At 40.2% G+C, this 24,573-nt stretch overlaps 1 protein-coding gene across 2 annotated transcripts in view; it reads left to right on the top strand.

Moving 5' to 3' along the window:
* The first annotated feature begins 53 nt into the window (after positions 1-53).
* Positions 54-24,573, top strand: part of RASGEF1A (RasGEF domain family member 1A) — a 147,111-nt gene continuing 122,591 nt past the window's right edge. For both annotated transcript variants that reach the window (XM_026043048.1, XM_026043047.1), the window contains exon 1: positions 54-141. The gene's annotated coding sequence lies outside the window, so the exon portion shown is untranslated. The remainder of the gene's footprint in view (positions 142-24,573) is intronic.

The following is a 24,573-nucleotide window of genomic DNA, read 5'->3' as shown; positions in this document are numbered from 1 at the left end:
GAGCGCGGAGGCAGCCAGCAGCCGGTGCAGGGAGCGAGCCCGCTCTGCCCTTTAGGATGACTCACGGGAAGCTGGCATTAATTTCTCTCTTTCTGGTAGTGGACGGAGAACAACCAAAAAGCGACACTGGACTAGCCCAAGGTAAGACATTTACGAGTGTTTTCATGCTCCGTTAGCCCGTTGCTCTGGGGGTGCCGCGCTGCCTACGGGAGCTGCCGCTGGAGCTCGGTCAGGGAGTGTTTTAGCGGCTGGTAGTACATGCACCCGTGTGTCCCCTGGCGTTAACCCCGTGCGTGCCACCACGCCGTGCCCCGGGTACAGGCAGCAGGTCAAGGGACGGCACAGAGATCGCTCTTCCTGCCCCTAATGCAACTTTTGCAGCAGCAGCACTTGCTCTGTTTGAAGGCTGCACTTTGCAATATCCCTAAATCCTCCCTGCGCCCGGGGACTCGGCGGGAGCAGCGGCTCCCGCGGGCTCGTGCCCACGGCAGGTGTCTCATCGCTCCAGCGAGTCGCAATTCCGGAGCGCCCAGAAAGACGCTTCCCTGCCTGCGCTCCCCGGCGCTGGGGATCCCGCGCTGGGATGCGGCGGCTGCGCCCGCGCCGGGCAAGCGGCGCTCGCCAGGAGCGGGGAGCAGCAGCGGCTCCGAGCTGCAGGAGGCTCCCTGCGAGGAGGGCACCCACCTCCGGCACTGCAGTTTACCGGGAAGGGACAACATTCTCCTCTTCCTCGTTCTGAAATCTTGGCAAGTTTCCCTCCTTCCATTTTCTGAGGAGGCTGGGGATTTCGGGATTTCCAGCAGAGTTATTGAGGCAGGTTGCTGCTGGGGCTGTGTGATAGTTTATATTTATTTATTTTAATGGAAAGATTTCACCTTACATCTCCAGCTTTATCTCAGTCAAGGCAAAGCTTTTTAATAAAGGGCTTWCTTAAAAAGTGGCACCGTTAAGGCAGCATCACGCCTTTCTGTTCCTCTAAACAGCAAACCAGCCTGGCTGGTGCCACACTGCAGCAGCTCCCGATTTTACCTTTGGATCTTTAGTTGGCTCACTCTAATGAAGACATTTGTTTTGGATTATGTCTTCTCTGTGGAAAGACCTCAAATAGTGACTGGATTTACCTATGCTTCTTAGACATTATACTGTATTTTTCTGCAACAGCTTGCACACAGTATTTGGTTGGACCATCTGTATACTGGCAGTCAGCTTATTTAAGGAGTTGAGTTTTAAATGATGTATTAAAATTTGCATTTGAAATGCACTAAGAACTAACTGTCCTGACATTATTATTACAACAAAGTAGCTCTATTCTAAGAGGATGGGAGGCTCCACATTGATCACATCTGCATTGACAACAAAATGGATATGAGCATTGACACTGATACTCAGCATGCAGGTAGTCACAGTGCCCAGCCACACTCTGTTGACTCAGCATGCACATTTTTGCAAATAACTTATATTTATCACTAACAAAAAGACAGTAGTAACAGACACTCCCCTTAGCTACTGCTCCTCCATGCAATCTTTTACATAGGTTTGGGCGAAAGAGATTCTTATTTCAGAGAACTTAAAGCACTTTGGTATGGTGTAGAAGGGGTAGAAGAAATGTTTGATTTGGTTTTTCCATCCAAATATGGTATATCTTTCCACTTTGTAAAACACAAAAGTATTTTCTGTTGTTATGTTTTAAGATTATTTCTTATCATTTGGAGACTTGATACATTTTTGGATTTATCTMTTTTATTTTTCCTTAGGATTTTGATATTATAACTGACTGTAAGGGTATCAGATTATTTTGAGGGAAAGTAAYTCCACAGTACAATTCAGATAACCAATTTCTGTGGCTCTGTCTTTGAATGCCTGCTAATATTCACGCTATTTAGTTTTATATCAGTAGCTRTTTATGCATGTAAGCTCCTATTCATCACTTGCTACTGTGGCATATATAATAGTCTCAGTCTGAACAGCTATTTTTGACCCTGTCTGGACAATATCTAGAATACAGAATTATCCTTTTCACAGGTTGGGTGTTTTTGTTTTGTTATGCCCTCTTTGGAGACATCAGTATATTATCAATTTTCCTCACTATGRCTCGTTTTAGGCAGAATCTTAGTCTATTTAAATGCAGACAATTCACTGTGATAACACTTTTTTGTAACTTGGCAACAAGAGCAAAAAAAAAAAATAAAGGCAAGTTACATCTATCACACATGCAAGCCTTGTATTGTGCTGCCCCCATACTCAGCAAATTAAACCCTTATGATAAATGACATGCTAGACTTATGGACCAGTCAGTTTAATATCATTAGCTAGGCTCACGGGTTGTCCTAATTACAAAAGCCAAAGACTGCAGGAAGCAGCTGCAGAGTCAGCACATGTGCAAGGAGCAGTCTGTAAAGCAGCAACACATGTTTTTCTCCGAGACTTTTCAGCTGCACCACACAGTATTAAGGAAAAGCATGACTTTTAATAGCAATGTTGAGAAAATGGTCTGGCTRCAGTGCAGGTGCTAAGAATTGCATGGTCATGTGTGGATATCACTTGTCTTCCTGAGAAGCTTAATTTCTGGTGTTATMATTTTACTAAAATAAACAAACACTTCCAATGTTATTTAGCTATGAACAGGCTCTTGGTTCATTTCCTTACTGGTGAGCTTGGAAGACAGCAAGATCCAGTGAATTTAGTTGCAGTGCTACTGGGGAGAGGTGAGCACAGTCTGCTGTCCGACCCCTCACACTCCCCCCACAGAGCCCATCACTAACATGAATCCTAGTAGGGAACCGTCCAGACACAAATATGCCCAGCTCTAGAGCCTGAACAGATAAACAGGTCACAAACTTTGTTCCTAAATCTCAGTGCATGGCTGGCCAAAACCTGGCTGCTGCTTGGATGGGTGTTTGTGGATCCCATCGGCTTCGCTTCACACATCCCTCCTCGTCATTCACCTCCACAAACTGAATCAGGGCAGGCACAAGTTCGCCACAGCTTAGTTAAGTGTACTTAGTTTTAGAACTGATTTCTTTCACAGAGAAGATAAAGATGTAGRTAAGTTTGTCAACTCAAAAAATCATCTTAAATGTAAGCAGCTTKACTTCAGTTCCCATGTATTTCTGCACATTTCATCTGAAAATACCTCCCCCTGCTTTGAAACAGTAGGAGCTCTAAATAATTCAGCAAGGTTCTACACATCAGGAACACACCGGCTTTTGATAACAGCCTCTATGAAGGTAACTACTTCATCTCATCTATTTAATAAAGCATACATTACCACATAYGGCCATGAAGGAGATGGGTAAAATTTTCATTTGCCCCTTTTGTGCTCCTCTATTTCTGGTCCTAAAACTCAAGCATCTCAAGCCCTGTTAGCTGAACACTGAGCACAGCCACGCTCACCTTCACCTCATTGCCTAGCACTTTAGTAAAAGACAAACCAAAGGCATCTGCAGGTAATATCCAGAGCAGTTCTATTAAGCATTATTAAAGTGTTATTTTAAGCTGAACTGTACACAGGCCCTGATTTCARGACAGGAGACATTTCACACACTTGTGGTCCTGCCTTCCTGAAACTTGTTATAACATCTTCTCAAATCACCAGTTATCATAAAGTCTAATCTTAGTCCAAAAGTCTTTGTTATGCAGAACAAGCACCCAACTCTTATAATTAGATATTCCATTTTTGATAATACCATGCTTCCTTTCTCAGATTAAAGTAGTTGAAAGTTGATTTCAAAGGTGCTTTAAATTAGGGACGAATTAATCAAGCTATGGTATAACAGCATTTTCTTTGCCTTCAATTTTAGTATCCCTCAGCAAACTTGAACACTTTGTTGTCAGCATTTTTGGTCCAAATGAATCTGAGTCTTTGATCATGTGCACTAGAGAAGAGTAGAACCAAGTGAATCACTGAGACATTACATAAGAACTGTGTACTGTTTCTTTGAGTACATGCAATAAAGTAGTACCAGAACCTAGTACAAGACACTACCTAAACTTCAATCACAAATGAATTTTAACTGATTCATGTTTAAAGCAATTTCAGCAATATTCAGTTTCTGCTTAATAGAAGTGCACTCAAGCTGTGAGGCGCACACACCTTCTTCAGATCCTAACACACTCTGCTCGCAACCATGCAAGTCCTCCCAGCTCTACCATCACATCAASTCGCTCCGCACTGAAGGAGAACAAAAAGCACCTGCTTGAAGATATTTTAACCCTTCCGAGCAAGATCCACAAGATTATCTCCTTGCTGTTGACCAGAATGCTCCCAGCAGCTGCAAAAAGCAGCATCTACTACCTTAGCGTTAACTACGTTATAGCAGCAACTCTTTTAAAGGAAACGAAACGTGGTAGAAAGCCTTGCATTTCTTAGAAAGCCAAATAACTCTACTGCTAGCTTCTTCACCAGGGAAACGGGAGGAGGAAGTAATTAAAACTGTTAGCTCTGGTCCGAAGCATTAACCTGGCAATTGAGTTTGTCTTTTGTGAAATATCTTTAATAACGCTATCTGTGCCTTTACATATTCCTTACTGTTTTGCTCACTATCCTCTGTTGCCACCAATATTATTATACTTTCATTATTAGTAGTAGAACCATTACTGAGCCTTACTGCTGTTTAATGGATTTGAAATCTCAAGAGGTGAGAATAATTAAGTTGGATAGTTGTGCTTACAATGAAGTTTGATATTTGATGAAAACAGGGGAGGGGAAAAAAAGAAAAAAAAACAATAAAAAAATCCATAAATACTAAAACCTAGTGGGACCCACCTCAAAAATTGAGCGTAATGTGCAGTGTCAGGCAGCAACCCTGCAATTTCACCCCATTTTACCTGTATCAAACTTAGTGTCTTGTATACATAAGACCATTTTATAAAAATACATTCCAATCTTGACAGTGATAACCCAGGCTGCCAAAGCAGGACTTTTAAACTGATGATCAGAAGAGACAGAGATCTTTCCTTTCTGATGGCTAAATACACCTCAGGCCAAATAAACTAAATTCACCTTCCTTCCAACACATTCACTCTGGCTAAATGTGCCAATTTAATCATAAAATGTAGTGCTTAGAGAAAGTTGAGAGAAACCTACGGAAAAGGAAAGCGATTACAGAATATGAGCTAGGGTTCAACGCACGCATGTCTCCAATTTGCCACCAAAAAGAAGTTAACAATAATGCCACAAGTCAGAGGAGAAACCCACCAACATCACATTATTCTTTTTCTTCTCCTGAGTGAATCCTTGACTGCTACTTCAGCATGCAGTTCCTAGATACTGTGCTAGGGAAAAGGAAGACTGCTAGGTTTAAACACTAGCCAAAGTTTCATCAGTGCTGCACCTCAAAAGGTGAATGTAAATGTTAATCTTCCTTGTGCACTTTGTTACCACGGGAGTATGTAAAGTTTACCGGAGTCAAATGCCTCCACACTGTGAAGGATTCCAAAAATGAGAATCCAACTTTTATGCAGCAGGAAAGAGCGAGCAAAAGGAAGAGTAATATTCCTGTGCACATGTACGGTAGGATTTACTGGCAGAGAAAACTTCTCAGTTTCCTCGGTGATTCCCTTTATTCCTCCTAAGAAAAAAAAAATCCATTTGCAGTATTGCTTCTGCTAATGAGTAAAACAATCACAACTGAAGGAGAAGGGGAGAAGCAAAGTGGGTAGGAAAATAAAAGAGAGAGTGATGAGGAAAAGGAGACAAGAATAGAAAAAGTATTTTTCTCCTTCTCTACATTTCCTTTATTTATAATACAGCTAGAGGAGAATAAATTATGAAATAAGAACGAAAATGCAAATGAAGACACAAGAAAAAGAAGGAAATGCWACAGGATCCCAAGATCACAGGGAGCAAAATCAAATGTAATAAAGTAGAAAATATAGGTGATGCCACAGATGTTAACACTCCCCAAACCCAGGACTGTCCGGTGGTCCACACTGTGGGGTGGGAACTACAATAAATGTGTCTGGAGTCAAACCTGCCCATTTGGTGTCCACAAGGAAAGCCAGGTCCATACCTGACAGAGAGAAGGGGACTTAGAGAGCAGATAGCGCAACAAGAGAGAACTCTCACTGGGGCATTAGTTCACAGCACATTGCAAAATCAATTCAGTATCATTCATAGCCTTGCCAATCATCGTTCTGAAGCCATRCAGGAAAATGGATTTTCTCTGTGGCAGTGGGACAGAGAACATGAATTTTGAAACTTCTGGTGGACACATCAATATCCACAAGGCTGCCTTGCCACGTCAGCAGAACCCAGCGCTCCCGTAGCATCTCACTGCTGGTACCCAAGGGTGGGTGTTCGGAGGGGGCAGAGCCTCGTGGACTGTGAGGGGATTGTGTGAGCCTCAAAAGGAAGAGCTGGAAACAACCCCTGAAGCAACTCAGCAAGCACAGCACACGTGGGTCATGCTGGACCCAGGCGCTCACTTCAGCCCTGGCACCAGAATATTTCCATGCTGTGCATGGACTTAAGACAGGCATAGAAGGATGTTGGATACACCAGCTTTTTCAAATGGCAGAGGGTGTGAAGGAAGAGTTTGAGATCTTCTCCTCTGCCATGGAGGCTGTAAGCTGTATCTCAGCTTTCTGTAGTCAGGTCTGTCTACTTATATTATGTTATGCAAATACAGTGCATTCACCTCTTATCCCTCACTCCTGATCACTGTTCAGGTCTGACTCTGAAAATCCTCAGCCCTTAGCTGAGTCTCTGTGAATATAAATAACCAAGTGTCTCCAATAAGTCAGGCAGCTGACTCCAGGGTTTTAAAGGTCAATAATTTCTTTTTAAAAATCAATACATTTGTAACTAGCTAGTAAAAGCTTCCAGCCTAAAACATGCTTAAATGGACAATCCAATGGAGCTTTTTCCAAGCTGCATGAATTTTAACATCCCTCACACTTGCCASTTTTCAAATTGTCAGGAGGTCTCCTGTGAGGGATGGGGAATTATGAGGATTAATTTTGTTCCTTTCCAGGAAGTCACCACTTGATCATCCCATATTCACAGCCTATCACATACAATGGATACTATTCAACAGTGACAGCTCTGGTACATTGAAACAGGGGATGTGTGGAGGCAGTAGCTGGACAAGTACATTACAGCATGTCAGAGGAAGCAGGCACAGCGCTGTGCTTGGTCTCTCTGAAAAGAGCACTTTCTGTCTTCCAGCTCCCTCTGTTCCCCAGCTTTGCTGCTAGACTCATCCCTGCATTTAAAAAAAGAGGAATTGTTTGTGATCCAAGAAAAATGGTCGAAGAAAAAGACTCCTATCTGTATAAACATTTGTGCAAGAAATAAGGATATGGGCGAATGAAATCACTTGCCTTTCCTAGAAACCATTTGTCTAGTGAGCTATGTTGCATTTACTATTTAGTAGCCCAAACATTCACAGCATAATGAGAGATGTTCAAGTGGTCTTGAATACAGACATTCAAAATAAGCATGATTGGGAAACATATTCCCAGTATGATTGAGAAACACGGAATATTGCATATTCCATATATGATTCCAAGGAGTTCAGCTAACTTGATTACCCTCTTCCCACTGTGACCACAAGCAGCCATAGAGGACAATAAACATGGCCTAAACAAAGAGATGCAAAATCTTAAAGCAGAGGTTACAACAAGATATGTATCATGCAAGCAAGAACCACCTTACCAGAAAATAGCTGTAAATGTGGCCTTTGGCTACGTTTCTGAAACTCCAAGGCAAGCCTGAGTTATTCCCTTGGAAGAGGCGGGTGCAGAAAATAGGGTAGGGAGCAATAAAGGCCCCACGGGAACTTAACTTCCTCAAATTAGGTCAGCTCTGGTGTAAAATTATATTCAATGTTCTGCTGACCAAACCAAAAAGAGGAGTGATTTTTAATCAAAAATTCTTCAGGGTAAAGTTAAATCTTGCTGGAAGTCACCAAGTACGGGCCACAAACTTACACAGTGGTTAGTTCCTTTCTCTTGCCAACATCTGCTAACACTCATTCAAAGTCTGAAAATCAATGAGAACTTTTAAATTAACTGTAAGGGCCAAATTGTTTAAACTCAAGACACTCAGGACTATTTAGACAAGTTATTATACACTTTACTAAAAGGCATTCAGTGTAGGACTCAGTTACCTGTGATATTTAATTTTTCAGTTAAATTGCTGGATAAAATTGTATTTATATTAAAAAAAAAGTCTGCTTCAGATCACCCAGATGAAGTATTTAAAATATATGTGGCGGAAATTGAGGTTGTAATTATAAAGCCTATGATGTAATGACCTTGGAAAATAAGAAACAATGATCTTGAATAGTAATTTCCGTTCAAATCATTTACTGTATTACGATCTCTCAGGCTCTGAAAACAAATTCTAAGAATGAATGAACTGACCTGGGCTTWAGAATTCATCTGAAGGGAACAACTAGGCTTGAGCAATGAGGAAGGAGACTCCAGAAGAAAAAAAATACACATTTCCAGCTTCTTAGCATTTTAGGACTATTCCATAAATATTTTATTACAGACTTGTTTAAACAGCAGTAAATATCATTTTCAACTGGCATAAACCATCTAACTATTCCCCTAGCTATCCAGGGTCACCAAGGTGACCTCCGCTGCGACACCCTGGCCATGTTTTCATACATGCTACAGCTACAGAAGTAAAAGAACTATTTTTTTTCCCCCTACCCATTCAACCCATTTAACATTATTCGCACGATGCTAGATGCCTAGAGAAAAACTAAGGAGCACCTCACCAGTGACCAGTTACCTAAATCTCTTCAGCAGTACCTGAGACAGCCCRTTCACCCCCAAATGATTCTTCAGTTTCACTCGGGTTTAGTCTTTTCTTCACCCCTGCGAGGATGTTCTCAGGGACAGGCCCCGCACGCAGGAGCCTCGGGGCGGGCGCAGACACGGGCAGGTAGGGCYGGGGGGCACTCGGCTACGTACCCGCCACGCGGGGCACCCGCAGCGCCGCGGCCCCGGCTTCCACGGGACTTGCTGGATCGCCTTGCCAGGGTGGAAGACCTGCCCTTCCACCAGCTGGCAATTCGGCACTTGTCTCAACAGCCCACGAGAGCAAATTAATGCAGGCTTAACAACTCTGTGTAGCTCTCCTGTGGGCTGGGCAAACAGACTGACCACGGGAGATCCTGCYGACTGCAGCCAGCACAGACCCAGGCCACCCACTGCCACAGGTCCAGGCAAAGAGCTGGTCCCACTCTTTAACAACATACTACAAACACAATGTTAACCAGCCAGAAGGTCTATTTGAACCTTCTGAATCATCTCCAGGCCATCCAATACCAGTAGAGGTTCAAGATTAATAAATTAGATATTAGGAAATTAGTCCCTGGGCCTGGGGCAATCCTGGAGGGTGATTTCAATGGCATTACAAAGACAATTTTTGGAGGTCCTCATCTAGCCCTTGCCTGCCATGGCCATTGAGGCTGCACCATGCAGGCCAAAACCAAAACAAATAAATCACGTTGCTTCCCTAATGACACCTCAGGGCGGTAGGCAAAACCAGTACTACTACCTCCAAAATCACTTTTAGCCTATCGCCACAAACTTGAGCACGTTTATATCYGTCTGCGCTCTAAGCGACATATGTAGAACCAGAAATCAGCATTTACTTACAGTGGGGATCCCTAAGTGACAAAACTCATCCATACACCAAGCAGCACTCCCCAAACCAGCAGCATCACATGTAGATGCATCCATCGCACATGTGGCAGCCCTCAGGAGCAACGCACCACTAACACGCACGCTGCTGGTGACAAGCTGCTGCGAAACATATTGTTCTCGTACGGACTATGGCCCTGAAGTGCCAGTTGTGCTTGTTTCCCAAAACTTCTTGGATGAAGAGCCTGCCAATCTGCATGTGGTATTTCGTGGCTGATTAATTTTATAGATTGTGGTAGGTAGAACTCTCTGACTTGCTGAATTCAATATCAGTTCTAATCAAACTCTAGTTGCTTGCTAATTTGGAGACACGGGGTGCCATTTTATTGGTTTGCTTAGATTGCCTGCTCTCCCTGAGCATAAGCAGTTCAGAGAAAGCTTTTGGCATATTGGTTCCTTTCCAACTGAGGGGGCCACCGCCACATTTTAATCACAAATCTCCTGGTTTCACAGAAGGAATTTCTGAGCACTGCAGCCAGTTGCTATATAAATTATTCTAATTAGGAAAAGCAAAGTTCAAATTAATGCTATAACTAAAACCCTTCTGCATTTAACACACAAAATTCAAGCATGACAAAACTGGGAATATTTCCCGTTATAGACTGCTGACCAGGTGCTGGGGAACCACAAACAATTTTATCTCATTAGCAATCAGTAAATACTGCAAGAAATGCATGAATCTGTGACTATCCCTACACTAATCTGTGGAGATGAATAAGGATTTGTAGGTGGTTCTCTTTCATATCATGCTCAGCAAATAGTACTCTGTGGGGTCCTGGTCCTGCTCCCCTTCTAACATCTCCAATCTCCAATAAATCTCATTGTGTAATTCCACAAAAGCAGCTTCTGTGCCCCAGTTCGCACGATGCTAACAGGAACTACACGACTCCAGCAAATCTCTGAATGTCATTCTCCACAGGATAATTTATTTTGCTGTTTGATGCAGCATCTCTTAGCCCCTGCTCATTTGACGGTATCTAGCCTTCAAGTCTTACAACAATTGCACAGGAAGAGAAAGGATTCCTCTATTTCTACTTTTAGAGATGCAGAAACTGATTCTTCCCACACTGTCTGCACTTGACAAATACAAAGTTTCCTGCAACTTTAGAGGYTTTTCYTCTTACACTTGCACATTTGTTTAGGAAAAAAAAAAAGCAACTTGATGAAATAATAAATAGGAACTACTAGTATTTTTAAAATTCTTTTTTGTTGTTGTTTACTTCATTATCTTGTACTATGTGTGTCTTACAGAKGGAGCCATTTGGCTTCTCTTGGGAGTGGGGAAAGAGGTTGCTGCTGGCTTGAGGAATTGCTGGCTTCAAGTTAGGGTGCCCACTGAGGACACTTGTTCTGGAGCTTCTAGAGTCGAAAGAAGCAGTTGCCAGCCAGGACAAGGATGATTTTTGAAAACCTGGTGGCTATGAAAACCAGAAATGAATGGCTTATTTTAATGACTAAGACAGGCCTGGCCAACTAATTTAACTAACCAGCTGCACAAAAATTTGTCAGAATTGGCAAATCCTGGTGGGTGAAAGGTCCAGRAGGAGCACTGACAGCCACTGATAAGCTGCAAAGTCAGTGCCATTTAACGGTCAGGCACTGAAAGGCTTCGTTTACTGTCTCAAGAACCACCAAAGCAGGAAAGGGACAAAAAAAATTAAAATACTTTGCCTACAGAAAAGTTGTAGTGATTTTTCTTAACACTGAACATTAAGCAGCAACCTTGCAACAAGAAATAAAATTCAATAAACCCTACCAAGAGCAATGGACTTTCTACTTCATTGGTAACTCTTGTAGAAACAGGGAAATCTCCTCGTGACACTCAGCACTGACAGGCACAGCTCATTAATTAAGACTACAACATTTCCAAAAAAATACAATTTCCCAAATTCCACAGCTTTTCCTAACATTCAAATATTCAGGTTGGCAACCGATTTAAGTTTAAAAAAGAAAAAAAATGTCCAAATGATTAGACATTCATTCACAAGTTTTAAGTTTTGCTGTTTAGTAACAATCCTAGTATGCACCTGAGGACTGCAAATTTAGTGAGGAAGGATGACTGACATGTGAGCCTTCCTCACATAGGACCCACTTCACACGTGTGCCCACAATAGCAACCTCCCTCAGTACCTCCATTCACACCAGTAACAAAGGCAACATCTAGCACAGATTCAGCATCACTGGGAGCCTACAGGAAGCTTCATGGCACAATAGCCAGTCATTTTAAAGGCAATACTGAAGGGAAAAAAAAGAAAGAAAAAAAAAAAAARAAGAAGAAAAAGAAAACCCTTAAATTTAATTAATCATTGGGCTGTGCCAGTTGGTACAGCAGACTGGAGCTCTAGGATATCATCTGCTACATCCCTGGAACATTCTGCATTATGTACTGGGCAAAAAAATATCCTTTTGACTTCTCAAGTCCTTTAAACTTTGGAAAAACACCTGAGATTCTTCACAGATGCTTCATTCTCAGTCGTCTTTTGAAATGAGTAACATTTGAGTTAGAAGCAAAAATAATCCTGTACGTGACTTTTTTTTTTTTATTTTTCAACACACTGAACTACATTAATCTTAAGTTCAGTGAACTGATCCCACCCAATTCCCAGTCCATWCTTTGCTAGAAGCTTTTTTCCATCTATTGCTACAAGCTGCTTTTCATCTACCACTTTCTTAGGTAACTTGACACAGTCTAGTCCTTCCTTTATGCTAACCAGAGGGCCACAGAAGTTGTGCATAAATCTTATACATGCCAAGATCTTCAAATGGATGCTCTTAAGATACAGCTGCAAAAGACACATTCACCTCAGAGCGATCTTTTAAGACAGCTTGTATGAAAMCACCTAAAATTTGGCTGCTCACCAGCAAAGCAACTGGCTTATGTAGTAGAATGACCTGAAGTTTTGCACCTAAATACAGAGTTTGTACCAGCCTGAAACATGAGCCACAGAATTTGTGTGGGAGAGAGATTCACATGGGACTCTGTCAAAGCAATGCGGGTGCTGAGAGACCCAAATATAGCCCTTTCAAAATGAGGTTGTACCGTCTTGACTCTATTTCTCTTTAAAAGCAGTTACAAGATCAAGTCATCAGGCTAATGTGTGTTTGCTGGCTTTAGCTCAGCCATGGGCAGCACGTGCCTTGGCCATGATAAACCAGTTAGACTCTTTGGAGACCTCATACCATCTGTCAAAGACATTGCTGGCAGTTCTGCAGGTAGCCTCCCTCTCCAAGGGGGTTTCCCATTTTGCTAGTTAGCCCCCACAGTTACCCTTCCTGACGCCAGAAAGAAGAAGAAAACAAAAAAAAAAAGAGAGAAGAGAACAGCTGTAATCATTATCTGGTGTGAARAGATGCACAAGAGAGGTAGTGCATGAGCGTGTGCACACCCGTGCGGGCACACGTGCATGCACACTTGTCTGTTTTTGCTGTTTTTAAGTTGAGATTTGCATTCGGGCACCGCCTGCACTTGTGATGCTACCTGGAGGAGCAGTGGGCTTGCAGTTGCCATAGCAACGCCATTAACCACGCCGCGCGRCGCCGCGCGAGCGATGGGCCTGACAGGCGTGGGGGCTGCGCCAACAGGCTCCCATCAGCCTTTCCGTGCTSGAACACATGCCCTCCGCTTGCTTAAGGGCTAAATACGTGATGGCAAGTCCATCACTTCTGTTCTTCTTTCCTTATTCCATACTTCTCATTTCATGACACCAAAGCTTTTTGCATAAAACCATATATCTACATGGAGCCTCTAAATTTGATATACCTTAGCTTTCAAGCCGGAGAAAGGCATCACTTGATTGCACCATTCTTTAAAAGGCATAAACTGATTTGCATTAATGCTTCTCTTAGCGAGCTAAATAGCAGACTATAAATATAGTTCCCATCTTCAGGATTACTTAGCATTTTTGCAGAGAAGGGGAGGGGGCAAAGGAAAGAGATAATATTAGAGACAGATGGAAAGGGGGAGAGAGGGTTCTGTACATCATCCAAAAAATTAATCATGTATCTGTTGAATCCTTTGAAATGTAAAGATTTCTAAAGATTCAAATGCACRGACTTCAGCACCTGAAGATTTCTACTGATGGTTTTCATAGTTCAGTTCCTGAACATATTACTGCTGCTCTGCTGGACTAAATATTGACTTTGGCAAATTTTGCATTTCTGTACATTTTGCATTTTGCATTCTGAACATTTTGCATTTCTGTATTCCCCTTCTATGTTCATGCTTCCTCCACAGCACTGCAGGCTTCAATCAAAGCTGTTAATCTGAAGTTCATCCCATTTTAAAGATGCAGAAACTAGGGCCCTACCCTAGATCATTTTTAACATGAAGAGTGGATTAACTGTTCCCAAAACTTAAGCATATGCTCAGCATTCTATCAGCAGAATGAAAAAGGTGAAGGTTCCCCCAAAATGCCACAAAATAAACAAAGAATTAATGAATCACTGTTAATACAATGTATCAGTGTAAACTACAGTGTATGTGTACCTATAAATGCTAAACAGAAGAATCCCAGCCAGCTGAGAAGTTGTTTTGGGTTCAGATCTCATCTCTTTAGCCAACTTAGCAGCTTTCCTCCCGCACTAAATTTACTTTCCCCTTTGCATAAGTATTACACTAGATCCTGAAATGGCTTTCTGCCAAACTCTTAACTAACCCCACACCATGTCTAAAACTGTTCAACAGAAATGCACTGTTGACAGCTGACGGCCAACATTTCAGATGGTGACAGCAAGGCAGTTCCCCTCCCCTGTCCCTGGCTGCCTGCAGAAGATGCTGTGCTCCAGAGATCAACTTCAGCCAAGACTAACAGTAGGAAACTAAGTCCTTTAAATTCTGTTTTTGCACCACATTGTCTCAAATGTCCTTTCACTTCAGCTAAAATGGACAACTGTTACCTGAGAAGAGGGTAARGCATTACTCTTTCTAACTAAAACTCATTTTTACCTCTGCAATGACTCTTTCCACYGGCTTTCTTTCACCTATATCTAGCTGTCCCGATAAAGCTAGCAAGCCATACATGCACTTGCCTTCAGCTATTTAATCTCTCTTCTCCTTTCTCAGAAAGGCCGCAAAACAAGGTTTAAACCATTTCTGCTAGGAAGACTTAGAAAACAAGCCTGTGCTTTATTTATTTTTCCCTCCCCTGCTCGCTTCCCACGTCCCCAGCCTAGCATTCGGAAGTGCTGGCTAGGATATYGGGCAGTTTTAGCAGCAAGGCCTATTGCCGTTGCAGAGCCCGCACCAGCCTGCCAGGCCCCTCACCAAGCCTCCACGGGAACTTCTCTCCCAATATATTCTAATTATGTCTAAAATATTTATAGAAGAGCTTCCATTTTAAAAATAGCTCACGAGGCTTCTATAGCATACAGAGAATTCATTTTACCTGCTCCAGGGAGATGGCAGAGCAGTTGCCTGACAGCCCATAACACTAGCACACTGTGTGAAGAAGAAAAATATGTCCATTTTACACTACAAGGAGAATTTAGATAGACAAACAGTAACTGCATAGTTTGGGATGATGTTCTGTTAAAACTCCTGAGGCTGTACGAACTTGCAAAAGGATCATAAATGTCCATCACCATATATGCTATTGATTTTATATCTTATTAATAGCTTTCACAGACCAGCATTTTCAGCAGCACTACTGAGGATTTTTATTGTATTTCTTCACAGAACTGCTGAGTTTTGGTTAGACTTTTCATTACAGAAGGCTAAGCATTTTTTTTTCAAGTCAAAAATGAACATTCTAGTTTACAGCAGGAGAAACCCCAGAATAATTAGAAACCCAGGACAGACTAGTCCCCACTGCAATACTCTAATTAAACAATTTTTTGAAGCAGTATTTCCTATTTTCTGACAAGTCCTAGATATTCCTTCATCGTGCCACCTCTCTCTTCATATGGCAGGTATTCCTTTGAAGGCCCTTTGTGAGAGTTTTAAACAGTGATTTTAACACTCATAGTGGAAACCATTAAAGATCACAGTAATTTGGAAAAAACATGAAAGAGGAAATTGAAAGGAGAGGCACAATCTCAGCCAGTCATTCTCGCACACATATACTCACACGGAGACATGGACATACACACATGCACAGAGTCAACTCTGTTGATAGCCACATATTGGAAAATATTCTGACACACATCAGAGAGAAGAAGAGACAACAAGCTTGGCTCATGAATCTGAACCCTGTCTTAACCCTGTCTTAAGAACTAGCTTCAATTTTCACCTCTGATCTCGGGCAAGGCATTTCTGTCCTATCTTGCTTGCACAGATCACTATCGTCTCTTCTTTTTCCATCTCACCTATCTGGATTGCAACCACTGGAAAACATACATGTCTCTCGGTATCAGTTGATGATGTTCTTATCTAGAGTTTGTTTGCATTGCTATTACATAAAATTCATCCCAAGCTTAGTGTTAGATTCATGAAGTAGCACAGAACTAAATTTAGTAACTGCCCAGTTAAAAATATGCCATTCACCAGCACCTGAGCTAGCTAAACCTGAAATGCACTCCAACACTTTCCTGCTTTTAAGCTGAAACCAGGCATCACTGCACAAGCATAAATGTAAGGAATTTGACTCTTTAATTAGAAATAGTTCATTCTCGCACAGGTCACTACAGCAATGGTAGAACAAGTCAAGAGCTAATATATTAATGCAATACTTCTTGTTAAAATTGTAATTTGCAGGGGCAGGGAATAGCATCTCCGTCCTTGGTGGTTTTCAAGACTAGATCAGATAAATTTCTGAGCAACTTGCCGTGATCTCATAGCTGGCCTCGCTTGGAGCAGGAGGTTGGATTAAGTCTTTTGAGGTACCTTCCAACCTGATTTAGCCTAAGACTGGCATTGCCATAAGATAACCGTAACCCAGAGATATTTTAAAGGAAGAGAAAAATATTCCTTGCATTAGCAAGAGCAACCAGTATTGAGCCAAAGTGAAAAAGGGATGGATAAAAGAGTCAGGTGTGCTTTACACTTCAACCTTCCAGGTGCATCTGAGGTCTAGTTAACTTTGCTTCTGCAACATATAAATTTGGAGGGGAAATACCACTCCATTTGTGAATTAAAAATAGAGCAAGAATAGTTGCCATCAAAGCTGTCCTAGCACAATAACCTCTTTACAAAGTAGAATACTTGTGATGAATACATAACCAAGATCATTTTGTACTTCAGCCTCAAGAGAGCCATATTTTTTATTTCAGGGAAAATTGACAAGTTCCAAGACTAAACTGAATGAATAAAAATCTTCACCCTATATCAGCAGGCAGCAAATCTAGAAAAATTCTACTTATTCCTCAAAAGTTTAGTAGTTATTTTCTTTACCTGCGATATTCAGCCAGCAATTCATCTTCACTTTCTCTTGTTCCTTTAATCTCTCTAATCTCTCTCAGTCAGTGGGTAAAAGGCAAGTTACACACTGACAGCCTGTGATTCATCCCGAATGCAAAAATACCCTTTTTTTTTTTTTTTTTTGTATGACATGTGGTGTTAATCACCATCTTCCTCTCACTGTATGTCAGAATTGGCAAGTTTTCTAACATTTACACTGGGTGGCCATGTGTACATCATCTACAATTTCTTCATTATAACCAAAAGCGGGTAGCAACTACAGCTAAATCCCCCCACCATCCCCTCCCAAAAGATTTTTTGGACACATTCAGTGTCTGTCTCATTTTTAGGCAGTGTTAGAGAATAGAGAATTTATTCTCATTTCACATACATCTAAATTGATATGTGTTTTTTATATAGTTTTAGGGTTTTTTCTTTACTCATGTTGCCATTTCCCTCATGGCTATTTATTTATAGGAGGGAAAAGCCAAGTACATTTCTCCAACCCCCCTGCTAATAAGCTGACTGTTCTTTGGCTCAAGCTGTTCAATATACTCCACACTAGAGCAGAGAAGTTATTTGTCCTCAACAGTTTGGCAGAGCTGTGCTTTTAAACAGATGCTGTGCTTTACACCCTGTACATATTGCYGATGGACTTAAAGATCTTTGCACATTAGCTCTTCTTAGTCTCTTGAAGATCAAGGTGCACATTAAAATATCTCATTTTTTTCCTMCACTATGTTCATATTGCGTGCTAAAACTAGAGTTTATAGCTCAGTCTGCAGCATGAGGATTTGCATGTGGTTCTTGGACTAGTTCCTTCTGAACCTCTGAGGTTTCACAGATAATACCATCAGTAAATTCCTTTTTACCAAGAATCAAACTCTAATGAAAGCTGTGAAAACTGTGAACAAGTAACAGGAATATACACCATGAACTGGAAGGAAATTCTCACTGTCACTGATGAGTTTAGTTTGTGAACAGTATGTTTGAAATGAATAGCTCAGAATTTCCCCTGTAGTTCTACAGCTAAGAAMTACCAGTCTTGCTGGAACACCAAATGTTTTGCTCAATGCAAAATATATGACAACTTCACAAATACTTTTCTACCAAAAGATTMAAAAAACCAAAACCTAAAAACAACTAGGACTATGCACTACTAGATTCTACCAYGTGCTACTATCAAATTTCTACCAATTTTTTCAATTAGGCAACTTCACCAGSAGCTCCTTGCACTCCCAATACCCAAGAGTGTGTCAGAAATTTCTACCCAATTGCATTAATAAAAACAACATGTAAATGATGCCTGAGCATTTACATTTACAACATTTACATGATGCTTATGCATTTCAGCCTAAATAGTGATAATTACTCAGTACAGGACCAGAACGGAATGTACAAGCTGGCAGTACGAGCCAAGAAGGTCGATATACAGAGGAAAGAACAATTCAGGTCAAAATCTACAGCTCTGAGTAACAACAAAATATTCCTTGCTTAGAAATTTAAATGCATGTGGTGCCATCCGAACAAAACTCATGGTAGGAATTCAAACTGAGCAGATAAAGATCTCAGGATGAATAAAATGATTCAAAGAATAAAGTAACTACTCACTTCAGCATTTAGTGACATTTAATGAATGGTAGCTGGCAGTATCTTTTGGTTTCAAAGCAAATTGTTATTAACCTATGTTATACAGGTATTCTCAATCCCACTCCCAAATGTTTTCATACAAAAATACTGTATATCACCAGAAAGTGTCAAATGTGTGTGCACTTTTGGCAGTTTCGGAGCTGGGACAGAAGAGATGTAATGCTGAATTTAGTGACACTCTCTAAGTGGGGCTGTGCACAGTGAAAGTAGGCTAGAAGGGCAGGGCACATTGCAGGAACGCTGGCATTAGTATAACCTTGGACTACTTATTTTATGTACAAGCAATCACCTCTGCTCTGGCAGCAGTTGCATAAGCATTAAATTGGGTAGGGAAAAAAACACTAATTTTTTGAACTAGTTATTCTATATTCAGTTTGGAAAAAAAGCCTCTGTTCCAGAAAAGGAACCTTGAAGGGAGGCTCTGAGGAGCAGTGCGGCCCAGGGGCTTAGGAGCCGCTGCTCACCAGCATCCATCTTAAGGATGAAAATGTTTGATGAATAAAAAYTGCAGACCTACAAACTCTTGCACAGTTACTTTTAAGTGCAATATTCTTAGTAGTTTACTTCAGCATACTGAAGTTCAGCAAAACATGTTTTCACAGGTAACATACAAAAACCTCAAACTTCTGATGATGTACAAAGTAGAGGTTAAAAAATAGGCTACAGAACCCATTCATTTATTTTAAATTGCTATGCAATTGCTTTAATGCCCAACAAATGCCTTTCCTGAATATCAGATATTTTAGGTTCTCTCACAAGTTGTGTAGTCTAGAACATGTTTTGCTGTATTATTGCTAATTTTATTTCTCTGAAAAGCCATACACTGAATTATATTGCTCAGGTGGAAAGGATTTCTAAGCATATARTAACCAGTTATCCAATTATTATAACAACCTTGATTTTCTGTCTTAAGGAGGGTTGCTTGAAAGGACAGATTAAGTATAATATTCAATTGCACAAATAATGATAGAAATAAAAAGCAAGGCATATAAATTTTACATGCACCTTTAGGGAAGTATAAGACTGGTGGAAAAATCCAGAAGCAGTAATTACATTTTGAGCAGCTTAAAGTTTACAAAAATCATTCTACTCAAGCTATAATAGTTAAGATTTTTTTTTGTAATGTTTATTAGGTGAAGGGTAAAATTATTTTTAAGCTTAAGTTATTTCACTGAATAGCACCTAGAGGCATGAGGGCAGCACAGCCTACAGTCAGTTAAAGATGACTTCCCGTGACAAAATCCTACCTTTCGTTACTTGCATTTTCAAGCATGAACTTCTCTATTAATAAAGTTGAAAACTTCTGATTTACAGCTCTGCACAACAGCAAAAAATGCATATTTATTACATTGCACCCTGCCTCATCAATAATGAGAATGCCTAGAGGCAGAGAATATCTTCCATACAAGTAAAAACTACATAGATTTAGATTGCACAATCTGTATTAGAGACGTATGATGTGATTAAGGGGTGATTTTAGAGAATTCTATTAAACTATGAGCCAGAGGAGGGTCATTAGTGAATTGCTATTCTCTGTCTGAAAATACAAGATTGAGAGGGCATCAGATGAGATTATTAAGTAGCAGGTCAGAAAGAAAACGAGATCCAAACATATCTTAAATGAAGTATCTTGAAATTAATTCACTGATACAGGATGTCGCAGATGTCAAAACTGTTCGTRGGTTCAAAATAATGTTGTACAAATTAAAGGAAAAAAAAATCATCACCACAAATGGGGGAGAGGATTAAATACAGGTCAGTGTAAGCACAGGTTCCACCACGATTTAGAGCACATTTGAGCTCATGTGTTGATTTAAACTGAAAGGGGTTTAGTTTGTGCACTCCAAGAAAACACTCCATAAAATGAATCAGAATTTTAAGTGCAGACATTCAAGGAATTTGCTTCAAAAGCCTACTRTCAAACCAAACTAAAACAGTAACGAAGACACAGAAGAGTAGGTAGAAAGAACCGTATCACTTGTATTTTCTATGAGGGAATTATTTACTATCTTTTCAATCTCAAATCCTCTTCAAGTCATTTGTTGCAAAACAGAATGTTCCTTTTTTTATGTAAATACACTTAGAACAAAGGAGGAAATATTTTAAAATATACATCCAAAACTTGACTTGATATTAAATTAATAAACTATCTCTAAACAATTCCATCATTACTTCATCCTTTCTCTCTCATCTTTCAGTATATTTTCTGAAACACAGCGTAGGGGACTCATACTTATTTTCAGTGGTTAAAATAAAGTAATAATTATAGCTGAAACTGTGTGTGTGTGTATATATTTAAAATCATCAGAGGCTATATATAAATCAATCATTTAAAGACTAACTTAAGACAGTTCACAATCCATATAGACATTGAACATTAAAAACCTCTTATTGTTCACAATACAATACCAATTCACAATACCAATTTAGTTAACAGAAATGCTAAGTCATTTTGATGTTAGTAAACTTTAATAACTGAAAACTAATTCATTTGGGCCTGGAGGTATTTACCTATATTTAATAAAAACTTCATAATCTCTATTTTACACGGTACCAACTATGCATTTGCCGTAATGACTAAGCTGYAGAGAAACATGTCAATCAGCTGTTAGTTAAAATACATCTATTTTAACTAGCTCCTTTTTCCTTCTTTCTGTAGTTTACCTTCCATCCTCAATGGTAAGAAGCCCTTCGAGCTGCCATTGCTGCAAATCAGCACGATTGCATTAAGCTCAGGTGACCTGTGCTTATATATATTGTGCTGCAGTCTTCTCTTCTAAGGAGTCAGTGAAACAATTCTTTACACATATCAAGTGGTTATTACATAGAATATCATGATTCAATTGTTAGATTATTAAATGTCAGCAGATTGTCAGCAGACTAATTATGGGCAATTCTGAACATACATATTCCTGTTTAACCTAATCATGAAATCATAGAGCCTCTTAAAACAGCAATAAAACTTGCAATGCTCAAATTGGTTGGGATTTCCCTCTATATCTTGGTATCATGTAATCAATGGAATCAAGGCAATGTACTGTTTCTCCAGTTTCCATAACATGAAAAAAATAAGGTCCAATTTACTTTTTACAATCATTTTAGAAATACTAGAGTCAGTATTACCAGTCACTGACAAATCTGSAGACTTTAACATCAACAAATATGAAGTGAAAATCTGAGCTTTTAAGGGAGAAAAGAGATTTTCAATCAGCTGACTCTACTTATGAACATCTGTCACCCTTTCATTCTAGTTCTAGGGAACAAGTACCTTCTGGTTTTGTTGTTTGTTTTGTTTTTGTAAAAATAAGTGCAGAGGCCCTACTACTGAAACAAAAGAATTGAATATTGTGCTCCTGCACATTATTTTTTGTTGTTTAGCTGCTTGTCACCTATGACAAATATGGGTGGTACCTCATCATTCCCATTTTGTGTTCACATTCAATCCAGAAAAGTTCATTGTAGCAAAAAGTTCATTGTAGCAAAAGCCTTGTAGCAAAAAAAAATTTAGTTTTCTGAGCACATAACCCCATTGTCTACTAAGCATATTGGCACCGATTTGTTTAGGACACATTTTCCTGACAGCTTCCCTATACTGCACATTTGTGAAAAGCAATCTTAGAAAAATTAACTAATTTATAAGCTCTATAGCAGAGAGATGGAGATAAATGCAGAGATTAGTTGACTGCAGAAGACTGCAAAGTCAAAGCTGGGATTAGAAATCTGTTCTTGATTTCAGCCATTTAGATTTTACCAGAGCAATTTGGCATAAATTGCTGTTTCAGTTTTCTAAAGTGCCAATCATGTGGGTGGCAATAGCTCAGTTATTTCCTACTACTGCTTGGAAATCTGATAAATATAAACCAGGTTCCAAGAAGTGTTTTTCTTCTCTTGTGCAGAATATTTTTCCCAGTCTTTTTTTTTCCCTCCCCACTAGTGACAGATACTGTATTTTTGACCAGAAAATGTATGTATGTGATATTCACTTGCCCTATGTTTTAATCGTTCAATGTGCATTCTAAAAGCAGGCATGAGTTAGGCTTAACAATTAAAGTGCGATAAAAAGGTACAAATGGAAATACAAAAAAGTTGCTGCTTTTCCAAACACAACTTTTCATTTGATCTCCTTCCTGGAAGCCTGGCACAGCCACAGACGTTTCCCTAATGACTCCCGGCTGTGCTCTCCTCTGTAATAAGGAGCTTACTGATAGCGCTGAAAGACAGTGTAGCTCTTCCACAAATGCTTTGCTTGGACACCCAATCCAAACCCAAATACATGGTTTCTCAAAGTATTGCCCTTACAGGATGAACTGACTCTCATGAACTAAAATCATGCGATATCTTTATTTTCATATTCCCCCCAGTATGCAAACAAATYCTATTGAGTATTGTTTTACATATTATTTCAAGTAATTTATTTTTTCTGTTGGCTGCTGGGTAATTCATTGCGACAGCCATTGGTTTTATCTAACCAGCTATATCTGTAATTCATGGTGTTGAGTTTTTTTCCCCAAAATGAAGTTGCTCTGAAGTAGGAATGGCAACTAAAGCTAATGGTCTGATTCAGCTTGCTTTAGCGATCAGGAAGACATAKGGCATCATTACACAAATGCACCCAAAGAGCATTAAAGGAAAAACTTTACACTCTGCCATTGACAGTCATAACTGCACGTTTYTACTTGCACTCTTGTTAAAGAAAACTAAGATGGATATTATCTTCACCCTAATTTGTGCTGCCTCTCCTCCTTGCTAATGGACTTATATACACACAGAAAGAATAAGCAAAGACACAAGACAAATAAAATGTGTATGAGCTGCCTAATAAACGTCCTTGCACGGAACACACGTAGCCTATAATCTCTCTTCATATCCATCCAGTTAAAGCAGGAGAAATACGGATTCCTCCTTTGGATGTTTTTGATCTGTGATAAAACTGATCTGCAAAGCCTGGAAAATTTCTGCGCTATCAGCAGGCAGGGCTTTATCCTAGATGACATCTAATAATAATGCCAATGTCCTCATGCAGATATCAAGCTGTCGGAAAGAAAAGAACCTACAGATGAAGAGGCGCAAACAGGCCTCTGATAGAGAGTCATTACACCCAGCCTTTTTCCCCCTTAGTGTTTCAATATGGAATATTAAATAATAACTTCATGCCGGGCCGTTGACAGCTTTTTATTACCGCTGCAAGTTGGGCCATACCCTCAGCATAGACAGTATACTCCAGCAAGATAAACCCAACAAGGAAACATTTCTTTTATGTTTTTGGATGTTTCAAGCCTCATCAAATGATCTGCACACTCACACTTRTACATGGAAAAAATATGGAGAAAAGATATGTCAGCAGATAAGTAATAAGCATATTATTTAAATCCAAAAACAAAGGGCTTAAAATGGATTTTGTATGCCTAAAGCTTCACACTTGTAAATTGCTGTTAAAAATGTTCCGACAAATATTATTCATGTTAGAAAAGACTGCACTAATCAATCCAGGACTTTATTCAAGTGCCACTGTAAACTTTAAAGTCCCTGCTAAACTTAGCAAAATGAACCATGCGCCAGGTTTCCAGCAATGACTGCTATTCCAAAACGCAGAGGCTTTAAGATCTCACTCAGTTCCTCAGTTTGCCTCATTGCCTGCAGCTACACCGCAGTGCCATTTCATCCCTCCGTACCAACATTAGCTAAAGCAGAAGACCAATTTCCATACCCAAGAAAACTGTAGTTCTAGAAAATAAAGAATTGATAATACATTGTGACCTGGTAATCAAAGTCCCATGGCACATCCGGTAGTTCAGGTGAAGAGCCATAGGCCAGACAAGTTTCCTGGTTACACTGCAATTTGGTCACCGCTGTCCTCCTCCTCCTGCTTTTGTCCAAATCAGATACGCCATCCAAGCAAACCTGTGCTTGTGGGTTTTTTTTTTTTTTTT

Source organism: Nothoprocta perdicaria, unplaced genomic scaffold (genome assembly GCF_003342845.1).
Source record: "Nothoprocta perdicaria isolate Ctin4 unplaced genomic scaffold, notPer1 scaffold_32, whole genome shotgun sequence".
NCBI classification, from domain to species: Eukaryota; Metazoa; Chordata; class Aves; order Tinamiformes; family Tinamidae; genus Nothoprocta; species Nothoprocta perdicaria.
The sequence above is the reverse complement of the archived record's forward strand: the minus strand, read 5'-3'. Positions and strand labels throughout refer to the sequence as shown.